The 19459-nt window shown below is 39.1% G+C and overlaps 1 long non-coding RNA gene across 1 annotated transcript in view; it reads left to right on the forward strand.

Moving 5' to 3' along the window:
* Positions 1-15993, forward strand: part of LOC140634022 (uncharacterized) — a 59403-nt gene extending 43410 nt beyond the window's left edge. Inside the window, exon 3 of the long non-coding RNA XR_012031588.1 lies at positions 15194-15993. This is a non-coding gene — a long non-coding RNA (uncharacterized lncRNA). The remainder of the gene's footprint in view (positions 1-15193) is intronic.
* Positions 15994-19459: the final 3466 nt, after the last annotated feature.

Here is a 19459-nt window from a genome sequence, read left to right on the forward strand (position 1 = left end):
TGATTTGTATTTCCCTGATGATAAGTGATGTTGAGTATCTTTTCATGTGTCTACTGGCCATTTGTATGTCTTCTCTGGAAAATGTCTATTCAGTACCTCTGCTCATTTTTTATCAGATTATTTGGGGTTTTTTTTTGGGGGGGGTGTTGAGTTATATAAGTTCTTTATATATTGTGAATATTAACCCCTTATTAGATATATCATTTGCAAATATCTTCTCCCATTCAGTAGATTGCCAACATTGACTGATTTTTGAATGTTAAAAACTGACCTTGCATTTCTTTTTTTTTAAATTTAAATTCAATTAGCCAGCATATAGTACATCATTAGTTTCAGATGTAGAGCTCAACAATCATCACTTATATACAACACCCAGTACTCATCACATCATGTGCCCTCCTCAATGCCCATAACCCAATTACCTGCATCCCCCCACTCATCTCCCCTCCAGTGACTCTCAGTTTGTTTTCTAGAGTTAAGAGTCTCTCATGGTTTGTCTCCCTTTCTGATTACTTCCTATTCAGTTTTCCTCCCTTACCCTATGATCCTCTGTGCTGTTTCTTATATTCCACATATGAGTGAAACCATATGATAATTGTGTTTCTCTGTTTATTTTTTTTTAAAGATCATGAAAGACACAGAGAAAGAGAGAGAAAGATAGAGGTAGAGACACAGGCAGAGGGAGAAGGCTCCATGTGGGAGCCTGATGTGGGACTCGATCCTGGGTCTCCAGGATCACAGCTTGAGCTGAAGGCAGGTACCAAACCTCTGAGTCACCCCAGGATCCCCTCTGTTTGATTTATTTTGCTCAGCATTTCTGAAACAAACCTCAGATCATGTAATATTATTCTTTTCATATTTTGTTGGATTCATTTTGTTATAATGTTAAGAGTTTTTACATTATGATCATGAAATATATTGGTCTATAGTTTGGTTTCTTGTAATTTTTTTTAATAATAAATTTATTTTTTATTGGTGTTCAATTTGCCAACATACAGAATAACACCCAGTGCTTGTAATTTTTTTTAAAGGAGGATACAGATATTTGCTATCAGGGAAATGCTTTACTCATATAAAAACTTGGAAAATTTTCCTTTCCTTTCAATTTTCTGGCCCTTTCTGGGTCTTCCTTAAGTTGATATTACTAAGAGAGGCACATTTATCTTGTGGAGGAGTCAGTGCTGCATTATCCTAAAGCAAGAGAGAAGTGCTAACCTTAAGAGATAAAACGGGCCATTTCTGGAGACCCAAAGGGGTTAGGAGAATCTAGAGATTCAGGATGTTCAAGTGTGGCCCTGATGTCCCAATCCATTTCTCAGGGTCCCATTCCTTTCCAAGGAGGATGCTGACCTTAGAGTAACAGACTTGTTGAAGTTGAGAATTCAACCTCCTTTGCAGCAAAGAAGGCCCTCCCCTCTGGCTCTCCCAGGTAGCCTTTAGTTGTTGATGAACTTACTCCCAGCCTTTCATTGTCTTTCCAAATCACTGATTGTCTCTTGTAATAGCCCTCTTCTTCCTTATCCCATTTGCCTCCATCTTCCAAATGCTTCCAGCATTTCAGCTTCCAGCACATTTCCTTCCAACAGTCTAACATCTCAGTTCATCTCAGTAGAAATGTTAACAGTTGCATGCTAGTGCATGCCAGGATCTACCAGTAACTACCACCAGTGATGGGATCTGCATTGCCAGCTGCCAGCAGGTGATCCAGCTCCACAGTCTCATTTTAGAATCTGTTCTCTTGGACCACTTCCAACATTAACTGTTGCTGGTCAGGTTCCTCAGAAAGCAGACTCTGATAAGAGGTTTGCTCATAGTAGGTGTGTTAGGGCATCTCTTAGAAATAAATAGGATTTTGGCAGAAAGGAAAGTTGAACTGTGATGCAGTTGATAAAGAGCTTCTCCTATTCTGCAGGTGATTCTAGAGCTAAGGTGGCCCTGCGGAGTTGTCTCAAACTGGGGCAAAGTGGATTGAACTTTATACCTTTGCACTGACCTGAGATTGCATGGCGGCTCCTCTAGGGAAGTGGACATTGGAGATTTGTGGTCATGAATTTGAAAAAAGAAATCCATGTGTGCAAACAGTAGGAACTCATTCTGGATATCTTAAGAAAAAAGAGGAATTTAATGGAAGGACATTAAAGTTTCACTGAATTGATGTAACATTCAGGGACCAGGAACATTCAGAAGGATTAGACCGCAAGAACAGATGGTCCACACACCATTATTTTCACTGAATAAATGATTTCAACAGTACCCATTGCTTTTGCAGGAGTCAGAAAAGTTTCAAAGAATCTTCAAAGAAGATTCAAAGATTCAAAGAGAGCATCTGCTTGGTCTCTGTGGGAGGGAAAAGAAAGACACTGGCAAGACAGGGCTTTCTGTTTCTGAGCAAGGCTGTACAAATACAGCCTTTGAGTGATTCTCTTAGAGTCAGGACTTCATGCTGCTGGTGGGTAACAGATATGGTGAGTAACTGTACAGAAAGCTAAAAAGTAACCACTACCCAGACAAGCCCCATTAATAAGTATTTATCACCTAGAGTCAGGCCTATCCCTGGATCACTCTTCCTAATTTAGTATACTGGTGAAGTGGGGACACTAAAAACAGAAGTAATGATTTTCAGTTTAGGGACAGTTTCATCAGTGCTTAGAACTTTCTGGAAGGCAATTTGACAATATATGTCAAAAACCATTTAGGAGTACAAACCATTTGACCTAACTGCCTAAAAATGGAAAAGGGGAGCATAACTTTTCAGTATTTTCACAGTTTGGCTTTGGATCGGTCATATTTATTTTATAACTCTGAGGATAAAACAAGTTGTTAGTCAGGAACAAAGATATTTTGGTTGTGCTTCATAGTAAGAACATCTCCATGAGCACTAAGCTGTGGTAATAAACTGACAACACATTGTGTTAATTCTTCAGTTTTATTTTTAAACAGGCAGAATTTGCTCTTGGAGGTAGTTTCCTCTCAGCATATCTGTTCATCAGGGTGACACTGTGTGATCTGTGGTTTTCCAGGCTATGCAGCATATAAGTGGCATCTTTGTGGCTGTTTGTCCTGAGCTGGTGAGATGGATATACTGAGGGCATATCCTATAGTATACTGATATACTATAGGGCATTCAAGGAGTGACCCCAGGAAAAAAATCTGTTGACTAGTAGTTGGTGACAGGCATGATTAAGTATAGTACATGGTTTTATTCTTAAATCCATGATTTTTGAGCATCTATGTGTCCCTATTGGATTTGTCCAGGGAGGGTGGTGTTACAAAGATGAGATAGATGTAGTCTCTATTCTAAGGACTTCGCAATTTAGTGCAGAGGGTCTGTTCTTTTTAGTAGGCCCTTTTCTTTCTTTCTTTTTTTGGTTTGGATCATAGATGTGATGCCCAGTGCTTTAGTAGCCACATTGTGATCATGAAGCAGCAGTCATGAGAAAAAGCCAACATACTAAGGATGGCAGAGTGAAAATCCAGGAAGAGTCTTGCTCCCTCATGACATCATTGGGCTGTTAAATAAACAACAAAGATCATCATGATTAAGAACTCGTCTTTAAGAGCTATAAGCAATCCTCACTTTTTCAAATGAAATACTCAGAAACCAGGATTTTCAAGTCTGAAGCCATAGTTTGAAATTTTATATTAGGCTTAACTTTTTCCAACAGTAACTTGCAAAGTTTTAAAACATTCCTACCCCACTCCATTGGCACAGCTTCTGCTGCAGAATGCCTCTTCCTCATTTGGGTACATTACGTCCAGAAAGGAACTGAGCCTGGTGGTTTTCCTATGATAAGTAAACTAGACATTTGAGTAAAGGTAGAACAAATGTTCACAGAAATCAAGGTTGGGGACTTTTCCTTTTGTTACAAGGTAGATAGGTAACATTTGCAGCACCATCTTTAGAACTAATTAATTAGAAAAAATATGCTAAATGTTTCCAAGGCTTGTTCTGAAATGATTAAATCAGAGCTTCTTTCCTTTTGGCTTCTTTAAAGTTTTCTGGTCCCCCCCACCCCCTTTTTTTTTCACACCGAAATCAAGAAGCTTTTACATTTTTCTGGAGCTTCAGGCTCTTCTTCTTCTATAACTGCCACTTGAAGGGCAGAAGAGAGATACTTCAAGATGGTACTTCCTAATTTCTCTCTCTTTTTGGCTTTCAAATTAATGAGCTGTATATAACGAGATGGGTGGCAAAGTGGGCACAGATTAGTGTCTTCCTTCATTGTACAGTATCTTCTGCTTCCCCGTGTCCTCTGGCAGCCTGCATAATTTTCCATTAATGATCCAGTTCAGTCCGTGTGAACTCTGCCTCCTGTCTATATCCATAGCCACTTCCGCTTGGGAAGGCTTGACACTTTCTTCGTGATTGGAGATCACAGTGGGCACTATTGCTAAAACATCTGTAGGAAAATGAAGTAATGGGCATGCTAATATGCTTAATGGCCTTAATAGCATTGAAAACTAATGTACTTAATGTTCACTTCATTCATAGTTGCCCTTGGAATTATGGATGGCAAGACCATGCATTATGCTAAAACAAAAATGGCCCAAATGTCACTGTGATTGTGAAGGAGGAGAGCAAGAGAGAAATATTACAGCAACATTATAAAATTTCTACTCAAATCCATCTTCATAGGAAAGAATTACATTATAGGAGAAGAGAGGGAGCCAACCAGGGGACTGTCACTGGCTTGAAGGAATTTAGCTCATGTGTGGAAGAGAAGTCCTGAAATACCACGCTGAGTGAATAATCCTGTGAGCCAAACCAGTAATATGGGAGGTAGAGATGCTTTTGAAAAACAGGGAATTTCTAATTGGGGAGATCACTCTTTTTGCTTCCCTGCTTACAGGGGTTTTCTTCTCATGTAACCGGCTATGTTTCAGACCTTTCCAGACCTCCCCTTCTTTGTTCTCTATTCCTTAGGGCACCATTTATCATAAGTAATTGGATTAGTGAATTCAGAGCACTGCCTCATGAATTAGCTCGACAGAAGATACTTTAGATGAGGCTCTCTGGAGAAAAACCTCAAGGATCACGGACAATTGGGTCATTCAGTGCCATTGCATGTTCTTGCACAGCTCTCAGGTCATTGAAGCAAGTGTCTGCCAACTTCAGAAGGACATAGGGATGGCCCTGGAGAGATGATTAGAAATAATGTTCTAAACTTTAAAGATAAAATTCATAGCAGCACTGGGGCCTCTTTTGCAGATTCCACTGCCTCAGCTCTCAAAGAACCCTGAGGGGAAAAGGATAATTTTAACATCTCCCTCAGGGATTTGAACACTGCCAGAAGACCAGACAGGAGAGGGCTAAGGGAGAATAATAGAAAATCCTCAGAAAATGAAATCATTGTACTGAAGAGGTACCTGAACTCCAATATTCACTGCAGCATTATTTACTATAGCTGTGACATAGAAACAACACAAGCATCTGTTGATGGATGAACAGATACAGAAAACATCACACACACACACACACACACACACACACACACACTCAGGAATATTATTTAGCCATGAAAAAGAAATAAGGAAATCCTGCTATTTGCCACAACATAGATGGATCTTGAGGGCATTATGCTAAGTAATATAAATCAGACAGAGAAAGACAAATATGTTCTCACTTACATGCAGAACCTAAAAAAAGCCAAAATCATAGAAACAGAGAGTAGAATGGCAGTTTGGAGGTAGGGGAAATGGGGAGATGTTGGTCAAAGTGTATGAACTCCCAGCTATAAGATAAATAAGTTTTGGAGATCTAATATATAGCATTTTGACTATAATTAACAATACTGTATTATATTAATGACAATGTTAAGAGAGCAGATCTTTTGTTTTTTTAAGATTTATTTATTTATTCAGAGAGAGCGAGAGAGAGGCAGAGACACAGGCAGAGGGAGAAGCAGGCTCTATGCAGGAAGCCCGATGTGGGACTTGATCCCAGATCTCCAGGATCACACCCCAGGCCGCAGGCAGCACTAAAACGCTGCACCACCGGGGCTGCCCGAGAGCAGATCTTAAATGTTATCACCACACACACAGGCAATTCCATGAGGTGATGGAGGTAACTAACCTTACCATGGTAATCATTTTGCAATATATATATATACACATATCAATGTATCACATTGTACACCTTAAACTATATATGCTATATGTCAATAATATCTCAATAAAGCTGAAAAATAGTTTATTTGATATTTCATGGTAGAAAGAATATTCTAAAGGTGAATAATTTTCTTATTACATGCTTTTCCACTCTGATAAAATTAAACTATAATTATCAATAAAAAAGAAAAGAAGTCTTCAGAATTAGAGAAGCAAACCGCGGACACCAAGACACTTTTTATGTGCTGACAATAGGCATTGGTGTAGAGACATGACTGCAAAAAGCTGGGGCCAGAGATGCATGTCACCTGTCAAGTGCTGGCATCCAACCTGGTTATCACCCTGCTACTGACTCAGCTGTACAAGGATCCTGCCTCTTTTTGTAAAACTGCTGAATGGCCTTTCCCATCAACTCATGTAGGGGTTATGATGTTTCCTGGAAAGGAGAACTTTGAAATTTTTTCTCTTTTGAATAAGTACTAGCACTGTAACCCCTGGGATTTGTGAAACATTCAGGTTTGTGTATGATATATAAGGGATGTATGTTATAGGTCATGATGGTTCACTTCTCAGAATTTTCATCACAATTTTAATTTGGCCATACTGTACTGGCTAAATTTATTTTATTTTATTTTTTTAAGTAGGCTCCAAGCCCAACTTAGGGCTTGAACTCACAACCCTGAGGTCAAGAGTCGTTTGCTCTCCTGACAGAGCCAGCCAGGCACCCTGTGCTGGTTGGTTTTTGAGGACCACTGGGACTTTACTTGATCTTAGGCAATTCGGAAAATTAAAAATTAAGGAATAAATAAAATGATGACAAAGAGTGAGTCTTCCTAATGGTTTTGGATAATTTGGAGAGAGTCGAGCTAGCAGAGCTCCTGAAAGCTTTATTGCCCCACCACACCTAAATAATTGATTTCACAACTGACATCTGATTTCTTCATATTTGAGTTTTTCCCTTGGAATGAGTTTATAAAGTGAGCTCTCCAAGATGAAAATAAAATTTCACTTAGTGACTTTATTTTCTAAATGGTTTATTAATGCTCTTTATTCATCACTCAATTTTGATGTATGTTTAAAAGGGAGAGATATGTATAAATTAGAGCATAGGCAATTTTTTTTCAATCTGCAATGAAGAGGACCTTCATTTTTGTTGACATTCTAGGAAAAAAATCATCCTCAAATTATAATACAGCGATACTCTGTATCCTTTTCTTGAAGTAGAGGAACAGCTGAAACTTAGCATAATGGTCCCTATTTTCTGACACCTATAGTTACTAATCCAGATGTCTGGAGTTGTATTTGCATAGATCAAGATTTCAAATGGGGGTTTTCCATGACCCAAAATATGTAATTTAGTGAAAGGCAGCTAAACCACGTTAAGAACAGCAATTCTTTCTTTAGGTATCAAATACAAGTATACTGATTTAAAATGCTGTGATTAAGCATAAGAAGTTAAAGTGGAAAGATGAATGGGTAAAATTTTACCAGCAATACTAAATTTATTTTAGAATCTTTAAAAAAATATATGGAAGTACTATGTGCCTAGTATTTTAGTGTGTTGTCATATTTAGTTCTCTCGGTTGCCATAGGAAGTGAGCATTATTAATCTTATAGAGGAGAAAAGCAAGACTCTTGAGTGTTTAGGAACCTTCTCAAGGTGACAGTCATAAACAGTAGAGCTGGGACTCTAGCACAATCTCATTATCTCCCCACTACACTATGTTCCTGTCCATAGGAACAGCCATAGAAAATCAACCAAGAAAATTATCCCTTTGCCATTAATATTATATTAAATTGAAGACAGAAGAATCAGCAGCAGCTTCTACTCAGAAGAAAGGCTGCTTTGCCTGATCTGGCCTTCATCTCTAAACTTCTGTGCTTTCTTTTTTTTACCTGGCCATCATCACATAAGGCATGTGGCTGTGGCCTTGTGCTAATGCCCTTGACTGAAGAAATTGCCCTAAAATATCAACAGTGATTGTGTTTAGACTAGGGCAAAATTATTCCTTGTCCCTACATTTTACAATAAAATTACATCTTTAAAAATTAAGATCATTGATGTATATTTACAAGTAAAAAGATATCTTGAAACAAGGAAAAATAAAGGATTAAACAAGCGATTGGAATGTAGGAATATTTTGAGAAAGTCCACGGGCTTATAAAAGCCCAACTTGTAAACATCCCAAAATGTCAACAATCAGAACTAATTTAGCTGTCATCACTGACTTGATTTAATTTTCCTCACAGCCTTTAAATGTACATCCATGCATCTTGTGGGGACATGTGACCATGCTTGGCCCTCATTCTCTGGGTTTCAAGAGTTCTTCTTGCTTAATCTTGTTGGCTTTACCTTTCTACTCTTCCCACTCTTTCATCTGCCTCCAGGGTTCTCCCAGGACAGTGAGGGGTTGACTTTGTCTCTTCCTGCTTTCAAGTACTAGGTTCAATTATGCTCAGAACCTCCAGAATGCACTCTTTCTCTAAGCATGTGTATTTTCTTTTTCTCTTGATACAAAAATCATATTTTGGAAATCTTAGAAAAAAATAGGTAAGGTAAAAAAAAAAAATAGGTAAGGTAAAGGATGGGGAAAAAAAACGTCATCTTAATGTAATTGCCTAGAAATGCTTTTGTGTATTTCCTCCCATCACTGCCTGTTCGTGTGTGTGCGTGCGCGTATGTGTGTGTGTGGTGGGAGGGGTGTTAAAAAATTGGCTAGGCTTTTAAGTTCAAAAAAAAATTCCCAATTTAAAATAGAATGGTTCAGTCTAGATGTAAAATAAGAACTTAAGGTATTGTTCTATTGTACCGTGAGTGCTTTAAAGATACCTCTCTACCACTGAGGCCAGCTCTCCAGTAGTTCACATTAAATATTAAAAACTAGGTTTGCTTCTTAGATTCAATGATCTGTCCTGAAGGAAGGCAATTTTCTTCCCTCAACTCCCTTCAATGCATTAAAAAAAGGAGCTTCCTCCCCCTCCACCAGTGTGACCACCATCTCCAGGACTTACTGAAAGAGGAAGCTTTGGGCTTTTTCCCACCTCCTTACCAGCTAGCTCTCCTCTGGAAGAAGAGGACAGGCGGGAAATAGGACAGATGGGAGAGTCCACCAGGCTGTGGAAGCAAGCCAGTGCAGACGTGGAATCTGGCATCAAAAAGCAGACAGAGGTTTCTATCTCCTCCTTGTTCCCTTTCCCCTGTGGTAAGGCAGCAGGAAGGGCATCGCCTGTTTGAGGTTCTCCAGCTGCACTGCCTCTGGCTGTGGGGGCCAGCCAGATTCAGGTGGGGAGGAGAAGGAACCCACACCCCCTCCCACCTCTGCTGTGCTCTAGGTCCTTCCATCTGTCACCTGTGTCCGTATCAAATTGGTTAGAATTCAGAGGAGGAAGAGTATAATTAGTGGCATCCCAAATCTCAATAATGGTCTCTAGAACATGCCCCAGGTACACCCCAAATGGGATGTGTGTACGTGTTTTTGTGTAGTGTAAGTATATATATACATAATATATATATATTCTTTCTCAGAAATTGAAACACATGTAGATTTTTCTAAGTTTCAGAGAGATGTTTCAATTATCTTTAGGGCTCTATAATTTAGCTTCCTAGAATAGTTCAGAAGACAAATTTGCAGCTATGTCAAAGCCAACCTATAACTTCAGTATAAAATTTAGCAAAATATAAGTTGAGTGAAGAGTCATTCAGATGTACTCTGAAACCACCAACCTATGCTCACTCAGAAGAGAGCAACAGAGCAGATTTAATTTATTGAGAGCTGAGTTATTTTTTAGTTTAGGGCCTAAGGATTTCCTATTCCCTCTGCCTTTTATTTTTTAAGGTTTATTTATTTATTTATTTTAGGGAGCAAGAGAGAGAGGGTGTAAGTGGGAGGAGGGTCAGAGGGAGAGGGAGAGGAGGGAAGCAGACTCCCTGCTGAGGGTAGAGCCCTAGACTGGCTCAATCTCACCATCCTGGGATCATGACCTGAGTTAAAATCAAGAGTCCGATGTGTAAACAACTGGGCCATCCACGCACCCCTCCTCCTTCTGCCTTTCTTGTACTTCAGTGCCTTTAAACGCCAGAAGGTGGGGAATCCCTGGGTGGCGCAGCGGTTTGGCGCCTGCCTTTGGCCCAGGGCACGATCCTGGAGACCCGGGATCGAATCCCACATCAGGCTCCCAGTGCATGGAGCCTGCTTCTCCCTCTGCCTGTGTCTCTGCCTCTCTCTCTCTCTCTGTGACTATCATAAATAAATTTAAAAAATTAAAAAAAAAATAAAAATAAACACCACAAGGTTCAGAACTGTCCAGGAACATGCCATCCTGTTCTGTGATGGTAATTTTATAGGTCAACTTGACTGGATCATGGAGTGTCCATATATTTGGCTACACATTATTTTTGGGTGTGTTTATGAGGGTGTTCCCAAATAAAGTTTGCATTTCTATCGATGGATTCAGTAGACCAGTTTGCTCTCCCTGATATGGGTGTGTATTACCCAATCCATCGAGGGTCTGAATGGAACAGAATGGCAGAGGAAGGAAGAATTTGGCTCTTCCTGCCTGACTGCTTGAGCTGGGACACTGATCTTCCTAGTTCTCAGGCCTATTCACCCAAGCTGAATTACACCACTGGCTTTCCTGGGTGTCCAGCTTGGAAGCCACACTCAACCTCTATGATTCCATGTACCCGTTCCTTATAATAAAACTCTTTATATGTATATATTTTTGCATGTGTGTGTTTATCCCACTAGTTCTTTTTCTTTGGAGGGCCCTGACTAACACAGACTAACACACATCCTAAGTCCCAAATGGAGTCTGATCTTTTCAAAGAAAGAGGCATCTCACTTGAGAGAGCTGCCAAAGGTCCAGCAGGATAGAGGGATAGGAAGAGAAAAAGGATATTCTCAGAATTAAAGGAACAAAATAGGGGTGCCAGACCTTCTCTTTGCTGACCCAAACATGAGTATGGGTAGATGGGAGATGATCTGAAAGCTGACCACACATGATACTAAGCAAATGTGAAACTCATGTGGAGAATATGTAAGAGACTTTGTAGTAGCTGGCAATCCCCATAAAAGGTAGGCACTTGTTTCACTAAAACGGGAGTTGCACCAGAAGCTATACAACTTGAAAACAGGAACATCTATCTGTACTACCTATAAAAAATGGAGATGAGAGATAAGGAGAGAAAGAGAAAGAAATTGTCAAGGATTAAGTAATGTTTGCAACCTCAAAACACTTTCTGTTGCAGAGCCTGGCAGTAAATATTTGCCCATTTATGTAATTTAATGTTATGTTCAACCATGACTTTGCAGGCTGGGCAGAGGTAGGGTATAAGATTGATATTTATTGTTGCACAGGATCTTTTGAAATGGTGGAAATTAGTTTCTGTTCATCCCCTCTGAAGAGATCCTGTTTTGCTAGAGTACCATGAGTTCATCCCAACGGTGCATGTTACATGGGACTGAGGTATATGCGCTCGCAATAGACTGAGAATGAGAACTGCAGTGTTAGAAGAAATCTTGTTTTGTTTTTCTTCCAGAAATAAAAATAATATGTAAACTCCAGCTGTCCCTAGAACTAATTACACTGAACTCAGGCATTACTCAATGATATATACTGAAATAAATCCCATTCCTTCTACAGAAAATGATTCAAGGCCCTGTACATTTAATCATATTTATCTATGATTCTTGACACAGTGAAGAGCCCGCCAGTAGCTCTTGCATTACAGGGAAACTTGGAGAGATTTTGTAAATTAAAAGGGTAAATTCGTTGCCTTAAAAAAATTCTATAACTAGCATACATTATGAAAAATAGATCTTCTTAATAATTTTTTTCCTGAAACTTTACTTAGAGCTTGAGGTTGAAGAATTTAATGTCAGGCTAATGTCTTGGGGTTACTTAGAGTAAATACTTTTCCTTCTTAATTATTAAAGAGTGCTAGATCCCAGAGAGATATGGTAGAGTCTGGTTGAGAAGTCCCTCAAAGAGTCATTCCTGCAGGTTAAAGGAAATGGAAGGGCAACATAGACAAACCCCCTTTTAGAGTATCAGACTTTAATAAGAGGGGCCAGTTCACAAGAACTAGTCGTCACAAAATATTTTAAATGCTAAAGATGATTTTGCATTTTTATTCATATTTCATTTCGTTTTCATTGACATTTTCTTTTTTAAAGTATCCCCCCTCTTCCTATATCCTTTTTCTTCCTTTTTGGCCTTGGCTCTTCTCTCTTGTTTCCTTTTTTTTTCTTCTCCATTCTTCCATCTCGTTTTGGTTGATCTAAATAGGCCACTTTAAGACATGATGAAATCACAGGCTTTGAAAATGTTATGATCAAACTTTCAGGAAGGCTGTTTCGCAATACCATCAAAAAACATGAATACTCAGTCTTTAAGCTGACAGTTCTGCCTCTAGTAATTCATCTTAAGGGAATTCTCAGAGATGATAAAAATAATAGTATTTATTGAGTTCGTATCATGGGCCAGGCATTGACTTTATATACATCAGTTTATTTAATCTTTACACAACCTATGATGCATCATCCTCATTTTGCATGTGGAGAAACTAAAGATCAGACAGCTTAAGTAACTTGCTCAAGAACACACAACTCCTGATTAAGGGAGCAGAGATTTGAACAATGGAAGTCCAGCTCCAAAGCCAGCACTCAACCAGGATAGTCTCCAAGGTATGAGTCTTGGGCAAATATGTTTTTAAAGATGTATTTATATATTTTAGACAGGGGGTGTGAGGATCAGGGGGAGAGGGAGAGAGAGTCTTAAGCAGATTCTGCACTGAGTGCTGAGCCCATTGTGGGGCTCCATACCATTACCCTGAGATCATGACCTGAGCTGAAACCCAGAGTCCGATGCTTAGCTGACTGTGCCACCCAGGCACCCCTTCGCAAATAAACTGTTTTCACAATTCACTGGTCCATATAAGGTATAGAAAATGAATATTATCAATGATGATTTAGAATAAAGGGTAAAGGAGAGGTACTTATATGTTTATTGTCCAATCAGAAGATTCTTTGTGATGTCCAGCCACCATCTTTTCCTGTGAAGATTCAGCAACTATCTTTTCATATTTTATTGTCAAATCTTCTATTCCTGGCTAGTTTTCTATTTTCCACCATGAGAAGAAAGGAACAAGACTGTTATTACTACCATGCAATGACTCTTCTGACTGAAACAATGTCGATCTTGTGTCCTCTGCAAGGCCCTAATACCATTTATTTCATGATGCTTTCATCATTATCATGATGCTGCATCACTGTCTATCTATAACCTGTGAAAGCTGGCTTCCAGCAACTCTCAACTGCTGTTGCTGGGCTTTGTGTGGTGACCGAGTTGGGTGTCAGTATCAGGAGATGCATAGTCCTGCCGCCACTCTACTGTCTGCAAATGCTGTAGACTAGAGGAGGCTCTGTGGTCACAATACCTATGGGGAGAATTGATTAAGTGCTCCTCACACACACACACCACACACACACACACACACACACACACACACGATTCCAAGGGGGAAGCAATGGATCTGTGGTGACCATCACAAGGCTAGAGCTCCAAACTTGTCATATGTCCTCAGTGAGTAAGACAGCCCACTCTCAAAATAGATTATAAAGCTGTATATTTGTGCTTTTAGAAAAATATACAATGCTGTATGAATTTTTAAGTTGAAGTCTGAATATGTTTTATGTAATTTGGTAAAATTGCCAGATTTTGTATTGGTTAACATGAAGCTGCCAGAAGCCCTTCTGAGAAATCTCTTCCATTGTTCTTGGTGCTTCAGTTTCTTTAGCAGGTAACAGATTGTGCTAGATGTATATTTGGGCATGTATTTTTAAAAATAATTATTTGTCGGCACCTGGATGCATCTGTCAGTTAAGCATCTGACTCTCGATTTTGGCTCAGGTCATGATCTCAGGGTTGTGAGATTGAGCCCCTGGGTCAGGCTCCATGCTGAGCTTTGAACCTGCTTAAGGTTCTCTTTCCCTCTCTCCTGCTTGTGCACATATGCTCTCTCTCTCTCCCTCCCCCCTAAAATATTTGTGCACTTTCTGTGTATCATCACTATTTCAGTTGCTTTACAAATATTATTCATTTAATCTTCATCACAACCCTAATTAAGAAGAACTCTTCTATTGTTTGTTGAGAAAAAAAGTAAGGCACAATTTGCAATAACATGGATAGACCTTGAAAGCATTATGTCAAGGGAAATAAATCAGATGAAGATAGACAAATATAGTGTATATTTCTACCCATAGGAACCTAAACAAAGCAAGCTCATAGAAATAGAGTAGCATGGTGGTTTCCAGGGGCTACGGGGTGGGGTAAATGGAAAAATGTTACTCAAAGAGTATAAACTTCCAGGTATAAGATGAATGAATTCTGGGGCTCTTGCACAACATGGTGACCATAGTTAGCAATCCTGTATTATATACTTGAAAGTTGCTTAGAGAGCAGATCTAAGATGTTCTCACCACACACACACACACACACACACACACACACACAAGGTAATGATGTGAGGTGATGAATGTATTAAGTAAGCTTGTTGTGATAATCATTTGTAGCATATACCTGTATCAAGGCATCATGTTATACACCTTAAAGTTGCACAATGTTTTATGTTGATGATATCTCAGTAAAGCTGAGAAAAAAAAATTTTTTCAGTTGAAAAGGCCCATCAAAACTTAGCCAAATAGTTGCAAATGGATTTTTGTGAAAATCCATTAGTGAAAATTTTTGTGAAATTTCAAAACCCTGGGGACAAAGAGAAGATCATAAAGCATTCAGGTAGATCATGTCACACACAAAGGATCTGAAATCAGAATGACTTTGTAACGTTTAAGTGGCAACACTACAAACTAGAAGGTAGTGGATCAATGCCTTCAACATTGTGAAGAAAAATAACTTTAAAACTAGACTTCTGTACCCAGTTGTTAGGGGATGAATAGAGGTTCCCACAATTCATATGCTAAAACCCCCAGTTTTTCAGAATATGACTATATTTGGAGATAGAATCTTTGAGAAATAGTTAAGTTATTGATTGGACCCTAATCCAATATGATTTGTGTCCTTATAGGAACAGGAGATCAGGACACAGATGCTTGAAGAAGGAAGACCATATGAAAATGAGACAAAGATGGCATCTACAATCCAAGGAGAGAGGCCTCAGGAAAAACCAACCCTGATGACGCCTTAATCTTGGATTTACAGCCTCCAGAACTGAGAGAAAATAAATTTCTGTTGTTTAAGCTCCCCAGAAAAGGAGGCACAGTGAAGTTAAGTAGCTTGCTCCAGATCACACATAGGTAGATCTGGGGCCCAGACCCAGACTGGGCTCTAGCATCCATGTACTTGGCCACTGCTCTCATCTGTGTCTATAGGGTCTGAGCATCATGTCCTCCCAAGATAAAATCCTAACTTTGTTGCCAGACCAGAAACTACCTTTTCTCTTTCTTGATACATGTCTAAGAAAAATGTTGACCTTCAGCAATCCTTTTTAAAAAAATTTTTTATTAGAGTTCAATTTGCCAACATATAGCATAATACCCAGTGCCCCCCTCAGTGCCCATTACCCAGTCACCCCAACCCCCCGCCCACTTACCCTTCCACTACCCCTTGTTCATTTCCCAGAGTTAAGTGTCTCTCATGTTTTGTCACCCTCACTGATATTTTCACTCATTTCTTCTCCTTTCCCTTTATTCCCTTTCACTAATTTTTATACTCCCCAAATGAATGAGACCATATAATGTTTGCCCTTTTCTGATTGACTTATTTCACTCAGCATAATACCTTCCAGGCCCATCCACGTCAAAGCAAATGGTGGGTATTTGTCATTTCTAATGGCTGAGTAATATTCCATTGTATACATAAACCACATCTCCTTTATCCATTCATCTTTCGATGGACACCAAGGCTCCTTCCACAGTTTGGCTATTGTGGCCATTGCTGCTATAAACATCGGGGTGCAGGTGTTTCAGCATTTCACTGCATCTGTATCTTTGGGGTAAATCCCCAACAGTGCAATTGCTGGGTAGTAGGGCAGATCTATTTTTAACTCTTTGAGGAACCTCCACACAGTTTTCCAGAGTGGCTGTACCAGTTCACATTCCCACCAACAGCGCAAGAGGGTTCCCCTTTCTCCACATCCTCTCCAACATTTATGGTTTCCTGTCTTGTTAATTTTCCCCCTTCTCACTGGTGTGAGGTGGTATCTCATTGTGGTTTTGATTTGTATTTCCCTGATGGCCAGTGATGCAGAATATTTTCTCATGTGCTTGTTGGCCATGTCTGTGTCTTCCTCTGTGATATTTCTCTTCATGTCTTTTGCCCATTTCATGATTGGATTGTTTGTTTCTTTGGTGTTGAGTTGAATAAGTTCTTTATAGATATTGGAAACTAGCCCTTTATCTAATAGGTCATTTGCAAATATCTTCTCCCATTCTGTAGGTTGTCTTTTAGTTTTGTTGACTGTTTCTTTTGCTGTGCAGAAGCTTTTTATCTTGATGAAGTCCCAATAACTCATTTTTGCTTTTGTTTCTCTTGCCTTCATGGACGTATCTTGTAAGAAGTTGCTGTGGCCAAGTTCAAAAAGGGTGTTGCCTGTGTTCTCCTCTAGGATGTGATGGTCTCACATTTAGATCTTTCATCCATTTTGAGTTTATCTTTGTGTATGATGTAAGAGAATGGTCTAGTTTCACTCTTCTGCACATGGCTGTCCAATTTTCCCAGCACCATTTATTGAAGAGACTGTCCTTTTTCCAGTGGAAAGTCTTTCCTGCTTTGTTGAATATTAGTTGACCATCGAGTTGAGTGAATCCACTTCTGGATTCTCTATTCTGTTCCATTGATCTCTGTGTCTGTTTTTGTGCCAGTACTACACTGTCTTGATGACCACAGCTTTGTAGTACAACCTGAAATCTGGCATTGTGATGCCTCCAGCTATGGTTTTCTTTTTTAATATTCCCCTGGCTATTTGGGGTCTTTTCTGATTCCACACAAATCTTAAAATAATTTGTTCCAACTCTCTGAAGAAAGTCCATGGTATTTCGATAGGGATTGCATTAAATGTGTAAATTGCCCTGGGTAGCATTGACATTTTCACTATATTAATTCTTCCAATCCATGAGCATGGAATATTTTTCCATCTCTTTGTGTCTTCCTCAATTTCTTTCAGAAGTGTTCTGCAGTTTTTAGGGTATAGATCCTTTACTGCTTTGGTTAGGTTTATTCCCAGGTATCTTATGCTTTTTGGTGCAATTGTAAATGGGATTGACTCCTTAATTTCTCTTTCTTCAGTCTCATTGTTGGTGTATAGAAATGCCACTGATTTCTGGGCATTGATTTTGTATCCTGCCACATTGCCGAATTGCTGTATGAGTTCTAGCAATCTTAGGGTGGAGTCTTTTGGGTTTTCTATGTACAGTATCATGTCATCTGCAAAGAGGGAGAGTTTGACTTCTTTGCCAATTTGAATGCCTTTTATTTCTTTTTGTTGCCTGATTGCTGAGGCTAGGACTTCTAGTACTATATTGAATAGCAGTGGTGACAGTGGACATCCCTGTCTTGTTCCTGATCTTAGGGGAAAGGCTCCCAGTGTTTCCCCATTGAGAATAATATTTGCTGTGGGCTTTTCATAGATGGCTTTTAAGATGCTGAGGAATATTCCCTCTATCCCTACACTCTGAAGAGTTTTGATCAGAAATGGATGTTGTATTTTGTCAAATGCTTTCTCTGCATCTATTGAGAGGATCATATGGTTCTTGTTTTTTCTCTTGCTGATATGATCAATCACATTGATTGCTTTATAAGTGTTGAACCAGCCTTTCATCCGGGGAGAAATCCTACTTGGTCATGGTGAATAATCTTCTTAATGTATTGTTGGGTCCTATTGGCTAGTATCTTGTTGAGAATTTTTGCATCTGTGTTCATCAGGGATATTGGTCTAATAATTCTCCTTTTTGGTGGGGTCTTTGTCTGGTTTTGGAATTAAGGTGATGCTGGTCTCATAAAACGAGTTTGGAAGGACTCCATCTCTTTCTATCTTTCTGAACATCTGAACAGCTTTTGTAGAATAGGTATGGTTTCCTCTTTAAACGTTTGATAGAATTCCCCTGGGAAGCCATCTGGCCCTGGACTTTTGTGTCTTGGGAGGTTTTTGATGACTGCTTCAATTTCCTCCCTGGTTATCGGCCTGTTCAGATTTTCTATTTCTTCCTGTTCCAGTTTTGGTAGTTTGTGGTTTTCCAGAAATACGTCCACTTCTTCTAGATTGCCTAATTTATTGGTGTATAGCTGCTCATAATAAGTTTTTAAAATCGTTTGTATTTCCTTGGTATTGTTGGTGATCTCTCCTTTCTCATTCATGATTTTATTGAGTCTTTTCTCTCTTCTTTTTAATAAGGCTGGCTAATGGTTTATCTATCTTATTAATTCTTTCAAAGAACCAACTCCTGGTTTTGTTGATCTATTCCAGGTTCTTCTGGTCTCTATTTCATTGAGTTCTGCTCGAATCTTTATTAATTTTCTTCTTCTGCTGGGTGTAGGGTCTATTTGCTGTTTTTTCTCCAGCTCTTTTAGGTGCAAGGTTAGCTTTTATATTTGAGTTCTTTCCAGTTTTTGGATGGATGCTTATATTGCAATGTATTTCCCCCTCAGGACTGCTTTTGCCGTATCCCAAAGATTTTGAATGATAGTATCTTCATTCTCATTAGTTTCCATGAATCTTTTTAATTCTTCCTTAATTTCCTGGTTGACCCTTTCATCCTTTAGCAGGATGGTCCTTAACCTCCACGTGTTTGAAATCCTTCCAAACTTCTCCTTGTGATTTAAGTTCTAGTTTCAAAGCAATATGGTCTGAAAATATGCAGGGTACGATCCCAATCTTTTGGTATCAGTTAAGACCTGATTCGTGACCCAATATGTGGTCTATTCTGGAGAAAGTTCCACATGCACTTGAGAAGAATGTGTATTCAGTTGCGTTTGGATGTAAAGTTCTGTAAATATCTGTGAAATCCATCTGGTCCAGTGTATCATTTAAAGCTCTTGTTTCTTTGGAGATGTTGTGCTTAGAATATCTGTCAATTGTAGAAAGTACTGTGTAGAAAGCTAGTGACTTCTAGCACTGTAGAAGTCACCAAGTATAAGTGTATTATTATCTAAGTATGTCTTAACTTTGGTTATTAATTGATTGATATACTTAGCGGATCCCACATTTGGGGCATAAATATTCATGATTGTTAGGTCCTCTTGTTGGATAGATCCTTTAAGTATGATATAGTGTCCCTCTTCATCTCTTACTACAGTCTTTGGGATAAACTTTATCTGATATGAGGATGGCTACCCC

This window comes from Canis lupus, chromosome 1 (assembly GCF_048164855.1).
Source record: "Canis lupus baileyi chromosome 1, mCanLup2.hap1, whole genome shotgun sequence".
NCBI lineage: Eukaryota > Metazoa > Chordata > Mammalia > Carnivora > Canidae > Canis > Canis lupus.